Source organism: Hemitrygon akajei, chromosome 16 (genome assembly GCF_048418815.1).
Source record: "Hemitrygon akajei chromosome 16, sHemAka1.3, whole genome shotgun sequence".
In the NCBI taxonomy this organism is placed as follows: domain Eukaryota; kingdom Metazoa; phylum Chordata; class Chondrichthyes; order Myliobatiformes; family Dasyatidae; genus Hemitrygon; species Hemitrygon akajei.
In genome coordinates this window covers 9,623,114-9,637,513 of record NC_133139.1, presented here as the reverse complement: position 1 = coordinate 9,637,513, position 14,400 = coordinate 9,623,114, and the positions used below count along the sequence as shown (strand labels likewise).

At 43.5% G+C, this 14,400-nt stretch overlaps 1 long non-coding RNA gene across 1 annotated transcript in view; it reads left to right on the top strand.

Annotated features, from left to right (window-relative positions):
- The window catches only part of LOC140739740 (uncharacterized), a 41,564-nt gene that overhangs the window by 11,173 nt on the left and 15,991 nt on the right, over positions 1-14,400 (top strand). The window contains exon 2 of the long non-coding RNA XR_012101734.1: positions 7,657-7,773. This is a non-coding gene — a long non-coding RNA (uncharacterized lncRNA). The remainder of the gene's footprint in view (positions 1-7,656; positions 7,774-14,400) is intronic.

Genomic DNA, 14,400 nt, shown 5'->3' with positions numbered 1-14,400 from the left:
GAATTAAAGAGCTGGGAAGTTGATTGATGAAAGAGATACAGGGCTGGAGAAGGGGGAATCTAATAGGAGAGGACAGAAGGCCCTGGAAGGAAAAAAAGGGGGAGGGCAAAGGAGATGGGCAGGTAAGGAGTTAAGGTAAGAAAGGGAAAAGTGGATGGAGAATGGTGAAAGTGTGGGGGCCATTTCTGAAAGTTTGAGAAATCAATGTTCGTGCTATCAGGTTGGAGGCTACCCAGACGAAATATGAGGTGTTGTTCCTCCAACCTGATTGTGGCTTCTTTGCGACAGTGGAGGAGGCCATGGATAGATATATTGGAATGAGAATGGGAAGTGGAATTAAAATGGGTGGCCACTGGAAGATCCCACTTTTTCTCAGTGAAGCGGTCTTCCAATCTACGTCGGGTCTCAGTGATATACAGGGGGCCACACTGGGAACAACGGATACAATATATGATCCCAACAGACTCACAGGTGAAGTGTCGCCTCACTTGGAAGGATTGTTTGGGACTCTGAATGGTAGAAAGGAAGGAGGTGTTGGGGTACTTGTTCCACTTGCAAGGATAAATGCCAGCAGGGAGATCAGTGGGGAGGGACAAATGGAGAAGGGAGTCATGTAGAGAGTGATCCCTGCGGAAAGCAAAATGTTGGGGGAGGGGAAGATTTGCTTGGTGGTGTGATCCCATTGGAGATGATGAAAGTATTATGTGCTGGACGTGGAGTTTGGTGGGGTGGTAGGTGAGGACAAGAGGGACCCTATCCCTGGTAGAGTGGCAGGAGGATGGGGTGAGAACAGGTATGCATGAAATGGAAAAGATGCGGTTGAGGGCAGCTTTGATGGTGGAGGAAAGGAAGCCCTTTCTTTGAAGAAGGAGGATATCTTCTTCATTCTGGAATGAAAAGCCTCATCCTGAGAGCAGGTGCTGTGGAGATGGAGGAATTGAGAGAAGGGGATGGCATTTATATAGGTAACAGGGTGGGAAGAGGTATAGTCCAGGTAGCTGTGAGAATCCATGGGTTTATAACAGACATCGGTAGATAAGCTGTCTCCAGAGATAGAGACAGAGAGATCGAGAAAGGGAAGGGAGGTGTTGGAAATGGACCAGGTAAATTTGAGGGTAGAGTGGAAGTTGGAGGCAAAGTGGATGAAGTCAGTGAACTTCGCATGGGTGCAGGAAGCAGCACCAATGCGGTTGTCGATGTAACGTAGGAAAAGTGGGGCGGCCACCAGTGTAGGCTTGGAACATAAACTGTTCCACGTAGCCAACAAACAAGTAGGCATAGCTGGGACCTATGTGAGAGCCTGTGGCTACAACTTTTGTTTGAAGGAAGTGGGAGGAGCCAAAGGAGAAATTATTATGAGTGAGGACAAGTTCCGCTAGACGGAGCAGAATGGTGGTGGAGCGGAACTAGTTGGGTCAGGTGTCCATAAAGAAACAAAGAGTTTTGAGGTCTTCCTGCTGGGAGATGGAGGTGTATAGGTACTGGACATCCATAGTGAAAATAAGATGATGGAGGCTTATCAATCTCCACTTTAAATATATCCAATAACTATAGGAAACATCCTCTCCACATCCACTCAAATTTCAATATTCCATGAGAGTACTGCTGGTGAAGTTCAAAGTACAAAGGCCCTGTACACCATGTACATTATTATCATACTTTAGGATTTAGCAAACGATATATACTCGGTGGCCACTTTATTAGGTACAGGAGTGGAACTCGGTATGGTCTTTTGCTGCTGTGGCCCATCTACTTCAAAGTTTAACGTGTTGTGCATTCAGAGATGCTCTTCTGTACACCCCTCAAAGTTCAAAGTGAAACTTATTATCAAAGTACATACATGTTGCCACATACAACCCTGAGATTCTTTTTCTGCCAGTGATTTTAGCAAAGCTATAAACAATAATGCTGTAATGTGTGGTTATTTGAGTTACTGTTGGCTTCCTATTAGCTTGAACCAGTCCGGCTATTGCCTGAATTCTCTCCTCAACAAGATGTTTTCACCTGCAAAACTGTCTTTCACTGGATGACATTGTTTTGTGCACCTTTCTCCGTAAACTCTGGAGACTGTTATATGTGCAAATCCCAAAGCAGCAGTTCTGCAATAGCCACCCTGTCTTGCACCCGAAATCATTCTATGATCAAGATCACTTCGATCACATTTCTTCCCCATTCTGGTGTTTAGTCTGAACAGCAACTGAACCTCTTGACCGTGCCTGCATGCTTTTATGCATTGAGTTACCGCCACATGATTGGCTGATAAGATATTTGCATGAACGAGCAGATGTACCTAATAAAGTAGCTACTGAGAGTACATCTCAGTAAGAAACAAATTAACAACTGCAGACACATGACTGACAAAAGGTAACCATCTAGGACAGAGATTCCCAACCTGGGATCCATGGACCCCTTGCTTAATGGTAGTGGTCCATGGCATAAAAAAGGTTGGGAACCCTGATCTGGGGTGCTTTTCCATTCCAATTATTATCAAGTGAGGGAAAATGCGCTCTGTCTCACAATAAATGGATACTGTTGTCTTGATTATCCGGTGAGATGGAGGCTGTGACATCAAAAGGAACAAACAAGAAGCTGGAAGAACTCAGCAGGTCAGAGAGTCATAGCACTACAGCTCAGAAACAGGTCCTTCAGCCCATCTAATCCATGCCGGCTTGGTGCTCTGCCTAGTCCAATCTACCTGCACCCAGACGTAGCTTTCCAAACCTCTCTCATCCATGTACTGTCTCTATCCAAACTTCTCTTCAATGTTACATTTAAACCTGCATTATGACTTATGCTGGCAGCTTGTTCCACACTCTGAGTAAAGTAATTCCCATCAAATTCCCTCTAAAGATTTTACCTTTCACCCTTAACCTATGACCTATATATTATTCCCAACCAACCTGCGGGGGAAAAGCCTGCATCCATTCACTCTATTTATACCCCTCATAATTTTGTATACCTCTGTGAGATCTCACCTCATTCTCCTACACTCCAGGTAATAAAATCCTGACATATTCAACCTAGCTTTCAATGGAGCTTTCATTGTGTGCTGTGTCTGCGAGGCTGAGTCAGGCGACGCCGTGGAAGTCCATAGCGGGGGTATTCCCTTCTGCCGCCTGCGTGGGATGATGAGTCTATCGGCACCCTGAAGACTTGTGGAAACTGTGTGGTGGTTTCTTTCGAACTTATAGTCTTTTAACATCTTTGGACTATTTTTACTGTGCCCATGGTCTGTTTTTTATCAATTGTGGTGTTGTCTGCACTGTTGTAACTATATGTTAACTATAAATATATGTAACTATGTGGTTTTGTGTAGGTCTTGTAGCTTTAGTTTTTGGTTTGTTGGGTGGTAGAGTTGGTCTCTTGACTTGGTGTGTCTGGGTAATCTTGTTTTGTCTGGTGGGTTTGAAGCTCCTTTCCGGGGAACGCACTTCATACTCTAAATATGGCCTCACCAATGTCTTATACAACTTCAACATAACATTCCAACTCTAGTACCTTAATTTATGAAGGACAATGTGCTAAAAGCTCTCTTTACGAACCTGTCTACCTGTTGATATGACTTTCAAGGGATTATGGACCTGTATCCACATGTTCTTTTGTTCTATTGCACACTTCAGTGCCCTACCATTCTCAGTGTAATTTGCACTCTGCTTTGTCCTCACAAAGTGCAACATCTCACACTTGTATGTATAGGGGTGGAACAGAAACAAAGTGGTTAGCACAATGCTTTCCAGCACCTGCGGCCTGAGTTCAATTCCCACTGCTGTCTGTACGGAGTTTGTACGTTCTCCCCATGACTGTGTGGATTTCCTGTGGGTGCTCTGGTTTCCTTTCACAGTCCAAAGGCATACCAGTTAGTAGGTTATTGGTCAATGTAAATTGTCCCATCATTAGGCTAGAGTTAAATTGGGGGCTAGCTGGGCAATGCGACGTCAGAGGCTGGAAGGGCCTGTTCTGCACTATATCTCAATAAATATGCCATCTGCCATTTTTCAACCCATTTTCTCAACAGGTGCAGATCACTTTGCAAGTTTGATCCTCTTCCTCACTATCTACTATGCTGATCCAGTTTACCACATTATCGTCTAAATTGTTAACATACATGATAAACTTCAGACCTAGCACCAATGTCACTGGCATACCACTAGTCACAGGCCTCCAATCAGAGGGACAACCATCTACTAACACTCTCTACTTTCTCCAGCTAAGCCAATGTTGAATCTAACTGACTACTTCAACCTGAATGCCAAGTTGTACAGTGCAGAATATAAGCAATCTTTCAGTGATAACTGAATCATTACGATAGTGTGGTATTTCATGCTTTTCTACTTGCATTAGACTTGCAGCATAATCTTGTTTTGACAAACCATTTGCCTGTCTCAGAAATATTCAGATTTTATACCTTTAGACAATTCAGCACTTGTTCCCATTTGACAGCTCCTGGTGTAACAGAAGAATTGGGAATCTTAACACAATTCAATAGAAGGCAGCATTTCAATTTGAGTTAGAGATCATTCTTCAAAACAGTTATCTTGGCTCTCTGTAATGATATCTGGAACGTTAACGGGTTTGCGCAGTAGAATAGCACTTAGTGCTGTGTCAGTAACCTGGGTTCAGTTCCTGCCATTGTCGGTAAGGCGTTTGTACGAACTCCCTGTGACTACGTGCATTTCCTTCAGGCGCTTTGATTTCCTCCCACACTCGAAAGATGCCGAGTACAGTGCAATAGTCTTAGCCACATATGTACAGCCAAGGTGCCTAGCACTTTTGCTCAGTACTGTATTTGTCAACATGGAGTGGAGAGCGAGTGTAAATCTGGTGGGAGCAAAGTATATTAGGAATGGTGAGGGTGGAGCACCGCGGGAGGGGTGTGGAACTGATGAGAGAGAAGTGCCAGGGGCGGTGGGGTGGCTGCAGACACATCCAGCCCTGAGACACCAGGCAAGGTAATTTGATTCCAAATTAGTTTATTGATCATTACCGAATGTCTCTCTGGTGCTTCCACTCCTCCCCTCTCCCTTCCCCTTTTCCCAACCATGATTCCCCTCTCCCTGGCTCTTTCCCACTCTCAATCCGCAATAGAGACCTATCTCAGGATCAGCTTTATCATCACTCACATATGTCATTTTGTTTTTTTGCAGCAGTATAGTCCAATACATAAAATTACTATAATACTGTGCAAAAGTCTTAGGCACCCTAGCTATACATATATATATATATCTAAGCCTAATCTTCTCCTTTATCTCTTTCAATCTATTTTTTAATTTCAAAAGTAAAGTTTATTCTTTACAAGTATGTATAAGTACAAAAACATTGCATGACTCTGTTTATATTTGTAGTATCATTTATAAATTCGTCAGTTCTATACATTGATAGTTTATGCACACGTTGTGTTCCTTGCCATTCAAGTGGCCTCCTGGGACAAAGCATGTTTTAAGTGTTTGAGGGATATTTACCCTGGACTTAGTATGTCAATGTCTAGTGCAGAAAGACCCTAGACTGCAGCGCTTCCCCACAATGCCTTTATGTTGTCTGCCTTCAAATCCTCCTCCTTTGGTTCACATTTACCCCAGTATAATGAAATCAAGAGTGCCTGAGACTTTCCCTTGTACTTTACACCTTACAGTTGAGATTATTGGCACCTTCCTTTCAGAAAATTGCCCTTCCTATGCAAAGAATAATGATTGGCTTTGAATACTGTATCTATTTTTTTCCAGTAGAGCAACTTACAAATAGCTTTTCGGTATCTATACCATCTTTAATATCCGTCAGGGACAACATGTGTCTTGTTTAATAATTCTCCGGAGAATTCAGATGCTAATCATTATTGTCTATTCATTATGTTACAAAATTCCATCTACAGGAGATTTAAAACTTTTTTGCATTTAGAATACCTAAAATAGCCTACAATGCGTAAGTCTATTTTTATTTAATGTCTGGAAGCAATAGATTACATTTGCATTACACAGTTGAATACATTTGCTAAGTGCATGTGTCACGTTATCTAAAAATAAGTGGATACTGTTTTGTTTACGCTGGTTGGTTAAGCCCATCACCCCTGCTGGGGCATAGGCCACTGACAGCAGCTCACCAGAATCTACTGTCCTGGGGCAGTCTTTCAAGCTGCCCCAGGTGCAGCTCATCTTTGAGGGTCCTTTCTCTCTTTTCTCTCCTAGAGATGAGGTCTTTGGTGTTTCTGTAGCTCTGGGTTTTTGCTAGCCTCAAGTCCAACCCTTCTCATTTTGCAGCTGGCCTTGGGACCATTCATTGAGGAGTTTTTGTTTTCACTGACTAAAAGAATAACGTGCAAGATCTATAACCAATTGATGAGACAAGATCTATTTCAGCAACATATTGATACAAAATACTAGATCTGAAAAGGGCATTGTCAAGATTCACGATTCAAATGTATTTATCACATGTACTTTGAAACATACAGTGAAATAGGTTGCTTTTGTTAACAATCAACACAGCCAAGGGTGTGCTGGAGGCAGCCTGCAAGTATCTGCGGAGCACCAACATAGTATGCCCTCTCTGCTGGGCAGAACAACACAAAACACAAGAACCAACAAAACAGCAACAGCAAAATAAACCCCATTCCTCCCTCCCAATCACACAAATATGCAATCCTCTCACCTCAAGATAGTCCATATTCTTCGGCGATCAGCCTCCAGTAGATCCGGATTCGGGCACAGACACACAGACATTGGGCCTTTTACTACCTCAGCAAACTCGTGGAGATTCACGGACTCAGGGCTCCAGATGAAAGGCTTCGACTTCCATGTCTTCTCATATTGAGCCCGTATCTGTCTGAGCATTTAATTAACCAAAGTAACCATGATTCTCACTGTAAGTTGGCAGAGTAATATTGCTTTTCTCAGAGGGAAATAATTTCATTGTACATACAAAGAACAATTTGAATTGGTGTGATGACAAATCTTTAGTAAACTCTAAATCTCTACTGATTACTTTGCAAAGGGAAGTTCATTCTATATTTTTAACCACTTAAAAGAAATTGAAAGCAACTCACATAAAATGCTGGAGGAACTTAGCAGATCAGGCAGCATCTATAGAAATGAATAGAGAGTTTGGCCGAGACCCTTATTCAGGACTGAGAAGGAAGGGAGAAGATGCTAGAATAAAAAGGTGGGGGAAGCAAAGGAGACTAGCCAGAAGGTGACAGGTGAAGCCAGGTGGATAGAAAAGTCAAGGGCTGGAGAAGAAGGAATCTGATAGGAGAGGAGAGTGGACCATAGGAGAAAGGGAAGGAAGAGGGGCCCAGGGGGAAGTAATAGGTAGATGAGAAGAGGTAAAAATTTATAATGGGGAAATAAAGTAAGGGGGGTTTAATTTGTTTACTGGAAAGAGAAAGCAGTATTTATGGCATCAGGTTGGAGGCTACGCTGACAGAATAGAAGATGTTGCTCCTCCACCCTGAGAGTGGCCTCATCTTGGCACAAGAGGAGGCCATGATCCAACAAGTCAGAATGAGAATCAGAATTAAAATGTTTGGTGACCAGGAAGCTCCACTTGAGGTGAACAGAGCGGAGGCACTCGACGACACAGTCCCCCAATTTACAACGGGTCTCAGGAATTGAGCCCTGATTTTAATCTACTCTGGCATGCTTACCACATATTTTGTGTTAAATATAGAAAATACATTTTGAAGACATTCTGTGGAAAGCGGCCAGTGAAGGAGTGGAGATTTGAGGTTTTGACTCGAGAGGCTTTGACGAGAAAAGGCTGAGGACGAGCTTCACTCCAAGTGAGGTAAGGCCGGGTAAGTTCCTTTCAAAGGAGAAAGTTTCAAAAGTTGAGGCAAGTATTGGGTCGGTCATGGCAGCTGAGATCGGCCCCGTGGTTTGTTCATCCTGCAGCATGTGGGAAATCAGGGATACTTCCAGTGTCCCTGACGACTATGTGTGCAGGAAGTGTGTCCAGCTGCAGCTTCTGGCAGACCGCATTGAGCGTCTGGAGCTGCAATTGGATTCATACTGGAGCATCCGCGATGCTGAGAAAGTCGTGAATAGCACATTCAGTGAGTTGGCCACACTGCAGGTAAAGGCTACACAGGCAGAAGGGGAAGGGGTGGCCACTAGACAGCGTAGCAGTAGGCAGGTAGTACAGGAGTCCCCTGCGGTCATCTCCCTCCTAAACAGATATACTGTTTTGGATACTGTTGGGGGAGATGTCTCATCAGGGGAAGGCAGCAGCAGCCGAGTTCATTGCACCATGGGTGGCTCTGCGGCACAGGAGGGAAGGAAAAGGAGTGGGAGAGCTATAGTGACAGGGGATTTGATTGTAAGAGGAATAAATAGGCGTTTCTCCGGCCGCAAAAGAGGCTCGAGGATGGTATGTTGCCTCCTTGGTGCAAGGGTCAAGGATGTCTCTGAGTGGCTGCAGGACATTCTTGAATGGGAGGGTGAACAGCCAGTGGTCGTGGTGCACATAGGTACCAACGATATAGGTAAAAAAACGGGATGAGTTCCTACAAGGTGAATTTAGGGAGTTAGGAGATAAACTAAAAAGTAGGACCACAAAGGTAATAATCTCTGGATTATTACCAGTGCCACGTGCTAGTCAGAGTAGAAATAGGAGGATATTTCAGATGAATACGTGGCTTGAAAAATGGTGCAAGCGGGAGGGATTCAAATTTCTGGGGCATTGGAACCAGTTCTGGGGGAGGTGGGACCGGTATAAACAGGATGGTCTGCACCTGGGCTGGACTGGAACCAATGTCCTAAGGGGAGCGTTTGCTACTGCTGTTCAGGAGGCTTTAAACTAATGTGGCAGGGGGATGGGAACAAGTGCAGAGAGACAGAGGGGTGTAAAATGAGGGTAGAAGCAAAAAGTAGTAAGGTGAAAAGTAAAAGTGGCAGGCAGGCAAATCCAGGGCAAAAAGCAAAAAGGGCCACTTTTCAACATAATTGTGTAAGGGCTAAGAGTGTTGTAAAAACAAGCCTGAAGGCTTTGTGTGTCAATGCGAGGAGCAATCGTAACAAGGTGGATGAATTGAATGTGCAGATAGTTATTAATGAATATGATATAGTTGGGATCACAGAGACATGGCTCCAGGGTGACCAAGATGGGAGCTCAACATGCAGGGATATTCAATATTCAGGAGGGATAGACAGGAAAGAAAAGGAGGTGGGGTAGCATTGCTGGTTAGAGAGGAGATTAACGCAATAGAAAGGAAGGACATTAGAAAGGAATCGATGTGGGTAGAGCTGCATAACACTAAGGGGCAGAAAGTGCTGGTGTGAGTTGTGTACAGGCCGCCTAACAGTAGTAGTGAGGTTGGGGATGGCATTAAACAGGAAATTAGAAATGCGTGCAAAAAAGGAACAGTAGTTATAATGGGTGACTTCAATCTACATATAGATTGGAATGTATGCGGGATGGTTTTCTGAACCAACATGTCGAGGAACCAACTAGAAAGCAGGCCATTCTAGATTGGGTATTGAGCAATGAGGAAGGGTTAGTTAGCAATCTTGTCGTGCGAGGCCTCTTGGGTTAGAGTAACAATAATATGGTGGAATTCTTCATTAAGATGGGGAGTGACATAGTTAATTCAGAAACAAAGAACTTAAAGAAGGGTAACTTTGAAGGTATGAGACGTGAATTAGCTAAGATAGACTGGCAAATGATACTTAAAGGGTTGACGGTGGATATGCAATTGCAAGCATTTAAAGATCGCATGGATGAACTACAACAATTGTTCATCCCAGTTTGGCAAAAGAATAAACCAGGGAAGGTAGTGCACCCGTGGCTGACAAGGGAAATTAGGGATAGTATCAAGTCCAAAGAAGAAACATATAAATTAGCAAAAAAAAGCGGCACACCTGAGGACTGAGAGAAATTCAGAGACCAGCAGAGGAAGACAAAGGGCTTAATTAGGAAAGGGAAAAAGGATTATCAGAGAAAGCTGGCAGGGAACATAAAAACTGACTGTAAAAGCTTTTATAGATATGTGAAAAGAAAAAGATTGGTCAAGACAAATGTAGGTCCTTTACAGTCAGAAACAGGTGAATTGATCATAGGGAACAAAGACATGGCAGACCAATTGAATAACTACTTTGGTTCTGTCTTCACTAAGGAGGACATAAATAATCTTCCAGAAATAGTAAGGGACTGAGGGTCTAGTGAGATGGAGGAACTGAGGGAAATATATGTTAGTAGGGAAGTGGTGTTAGGTAAATTGAAGGGATTAAAGGCAGACAAATCCCCAGGGCCAGATGGTCTGCATCCCAGAGTGCTTAAGGAAGTAGCCCAAGAAATAGTGGATGCATTAGTGATAATTTTTCAAAACTCCTTAGATTCTGAGGATTGGAGAGTGGCTAATGTAACCCCATTTTTTTAAAAAGAAGGGAGAGAGAAACCGGGGAATTATAGACCGGTTAGTCTGACATCGGTGGTGGAGAAAATGCTGGAGTAGGTTATCAAAGATGTGATAACAGCACATTTGGAAAGAGGTGAAATCATCGGAGAAAGTCAGCATGGATTTGTGAAAGGAAAATCATGTCTGACGAATCTTATAGAATTTTTTGAAGATGTAACTAGTAGAGTGGATAGGGGAGAGCCAGTGGATGTGGTATATTTAGATTTTCAAAAGGCTTTTGACAAGGTCCCACACAGGAGATTAGTGTGCAAACTTAAAGCACACGGTATTGGGGGTATGGTATTGATGTGGATAGAGAATTGGTTGGCAGACAGGAAGCAAAGAGTGGGAGTAAACGGGACCTTTTCAGAATGGCAGGCAGTGACTAGTGGGGTACCGCAAGGCTCAGTGCTGGGACCCCAGTTGTTTACAATATATATTAATGATTTAGACAAGGGAATTAAATGCAGCATCTCCAAGTTTGCGGATGACACAAAGCTGGGCGGCGGTGTTAGCTGTGAGGAGGATGCTAAGAGGATGCAGGGTGACTTGGATAGGTTAGGTGAGTGGGCAAATTCATGGCAGATGCAATTTAATGTGGATAAATGTGAGGTTATCCACTTTGATTGCAAGAACAGGAAAACAGACTATTATCTGAATAGTGGCCGATTAGGAAAAGGGGAGGTGCAACGAGACCTGGGTGTCATTGTACACCAGTCATTGAAGGTGGGCATGCAGGTACAGCAGGCGGTGAAAAAGGCAAATGGTATGTTGGTATTCATAGCAAAAGGATTTGAGTACAGGAGCAGGGAGGTTCTACTGCAGTTGTACAAGGCCTTGGTGAGACCGCACCTAGAGTATTGTGTGCAGTTTTGGTCCCCTAATCTGAGGAAAGACATTCTTGCCATAGAGGGAGTACAGAGAAGGTTCACCAGATTGATTCCTGGGATGGCAGGACTTTCATATGAAGAAAGACTGGATCGACTAGGCTTATACCTGGAACTTAGAAGATTGAGGGGGGATCTTATTGAAACGTATAAAATTCTAAAGGGATTGGACAGGCTAGATACAGGAAGATTGTTTCCGATGTTGGGGAAGTCCAGAATGAGGGGTCACAGTTTAAGGATAAGGGGAAGCCTTTTAGGACTGAGATGAGGAAAAACTTCTTCACACAGAGAGTGGTGAATCTGTGGAATTCTCTGCCACAGGAAACAGTTGAGGCCGGTTCTTTGGTTATATTTAAGAGGAAGTTAGATATGGCCCTTGTGGCTAAAGGGATCGGGGGTATGGAGAGAAAGCAGGTACAGGGTTTTGAGTTGGATGATCAGCCATGATCATACTGAATGGTGGTGCAGGCTCAAAGGGCCGAATGGCCTACTCCTGCACCTATTTTCTATGTTTCTATATGTTTAAGACAACCAACATATTGGTGTTGTGGTGAAGGACTGCATGTCTTAGGTTCTTCTGCCACAAGACATAGAGGATCTCAGCTCAGGTTAGAAGCCTCGCTAACACCTGAAGTTTGTTCCAATCCTGGAGGTCACAAGAGTGGCAACGATGCCCTGTAGACAAAATAATGCACACTCTACCAATGTATATGGGTGGCAGGGTGGAGATACATCTCTACCAAAAGGAGATGTAAGGCGCTCCTTCCCTCCACTAGCCTGCAGCTCACCCTTGGGGAAGGTGTAGCATCTGCTTAGCCCCCTGATCAGGGTCATGTGAAGCCATGGGAGCAGGTGGTTGATGGTTGTATGAGCAGCTGGTGCATCTCAAAGCCCTGGTTATGTGACATGGATGCCAGGCAGGCAATCTCTGAAGAGTATTTATAATGGCTGGGGTTCTCCATCCTATAAAGACACTGGCCAGAAGCAGGCAATGGCAAACCACTTCTGTAAAAAAATTTGCCAAGAACAATCATGGTCAAAGACCATGATCACTCCCATCATACAACACAACACATAATAATGATGATGATCAATGAATAGAACAAATAATACTGTATATAACTTGATATGGGGATTGGGTTATGTGGATTTTTCTCATGAACATTACTAACCATTAATTTTGAGTGAGAATAATATTCTGTGTATGTTCTCCTTTGAATTGCTTTCACTACCTTCAGAAGGTAATTTTGGCCAGTTATACTTCACTAGAATGTCAAATTTTTACTGGAAGGCACCTTTAACCTTTAGCTTGTGCATTTTCCAAAACAAGTTTACTGTGCTTTTTGAAAAGAAATTTGTTTACTCAGCACCTGGGGGTAAATTACCCAATATTTCCCTCCCATTGTGACACCTCCCATCAACTTTTCATGCTTCTATAAAGTTCACCAGCAAGTTTTATAGTGCCAAAGTGTTGGAGTCAAACTACAGGGAAACAGGCCACTTGGCCCATCACTGACTAGTAGGCACCCACTTATATTAATCCCATCTTCCAGTACTTAGTCCTTAGCTACCTATACCTAGACAATTCAAGTGTTCATCTAGAGCAGGGGTTCCCAACCTTTTTATGCCATGGACCAAAACCATTACGCAAGGGGTCTGTGGACCCCAGGTTAGGAACCCCTGGTCTAGAGACTTCTCAAATGCTGACAGCTACTCTGGTTTCACCATGCTCTCCAGCAGTGTGTTCTAGGTACTCACCACTCTCTGGCTGAAAGTGGTTCCCCTCAGATCCTATCTAAATCTCTAAATTTAGATACAAAATCTATATCCTCAGATCTTATCTACCTCTGATAATGGGAAATTTTCCCCGTCGTCGACCCTCTCATTTTGTTCTGTTCCTAACTCCTTCTTTGGTCTGTGAACACTGATGCAAATATGTTGAAGCAGCAACTGTGAATGCTCTGAATACTTCTCCATTTGGACAGGAGAGGACCAATCCTTAACCATTCAGAACTCATTTATACCAGCAGACAAATGTAATCCAGTTTGGTCATCGAAAAGAGACGAGCATTGTTAGCTAAAGATACAGATTTGCTTTATTTGTCACATGTACATCAAAACATACAGGGAAATGCGTTGTTTGGTCAACGGCCAGCAACCTCTGAGGATTGTGGTGGGGGAAGCCCACAATGCCGCTATGCTTAAAGCACAAAAATAACATGCTAACCCTAACCCATTGATTTTGTTTTGGAATGTGGGAGCAACCCGGAGGAAATCCACGCATTTACAGGGGGATCACAAAGTCCCTACAGTCAGCGATGGAATTGATTCTAGGTTGCTGGCACTATAAATACTGTTATGCTAACTGCTGCACTACAATGCTATCCCATCATCATTACATCATTTCAGCTATACTACAGACAGGCAAGATAACTTTGTTTTGAAGCCTAATTTCTAACTTAAAGTGAAATGCTGTTTCTGTTGAATGGTGGTATATTTCCTGATTCTGTTACACATGTTATCATCATCTTGTGCCATGTCATATGACATCATCATTGTGTGCCATGTCATATGACATAGACAATCACGGTCTCATGACCATGATTGTTCTTGGCAAATTCTTCTACAGAAGTGGTTTGCCATTGCCTTCTTCTGGGCAGTGTCGTTACAAGGTGGGTGACCCCAGCCATTATCAATACTCTTCAGAGTTTGTCTGCCTGGTGTCAGTGGTAACATCACCAGGACTTGTGACATGCACCATCTGCTCATATGACCATCCACCACCTGCTCCCATGACTTCACGTGACCCTGGTCGTGGGGAGTTGGTGGGGGGGGGGGGGGGTTCTAAGCAGGTGTTACGTTTTGCCCAAGGGTGACTGGCAGGCTAGCGGAAAGTAGGATCACCTTACACCTCCTTCGGTGGAGATGCATTTCACCCCCGCCTCCTGCTCTGTTACACTAGGGATATCAAATGTACCCTCAGGTCATAAACTCTTCTGCTAATGGAAAATACCATCACTACATCTGAGGAATTTCAGTTCCATTATTGAATGAGATATATGTAGGACTATTTAATTTTGTAAATATCTGTGAAATCTGTGGAATTTTTTGCCACAGGCAGCTGTGGAGACC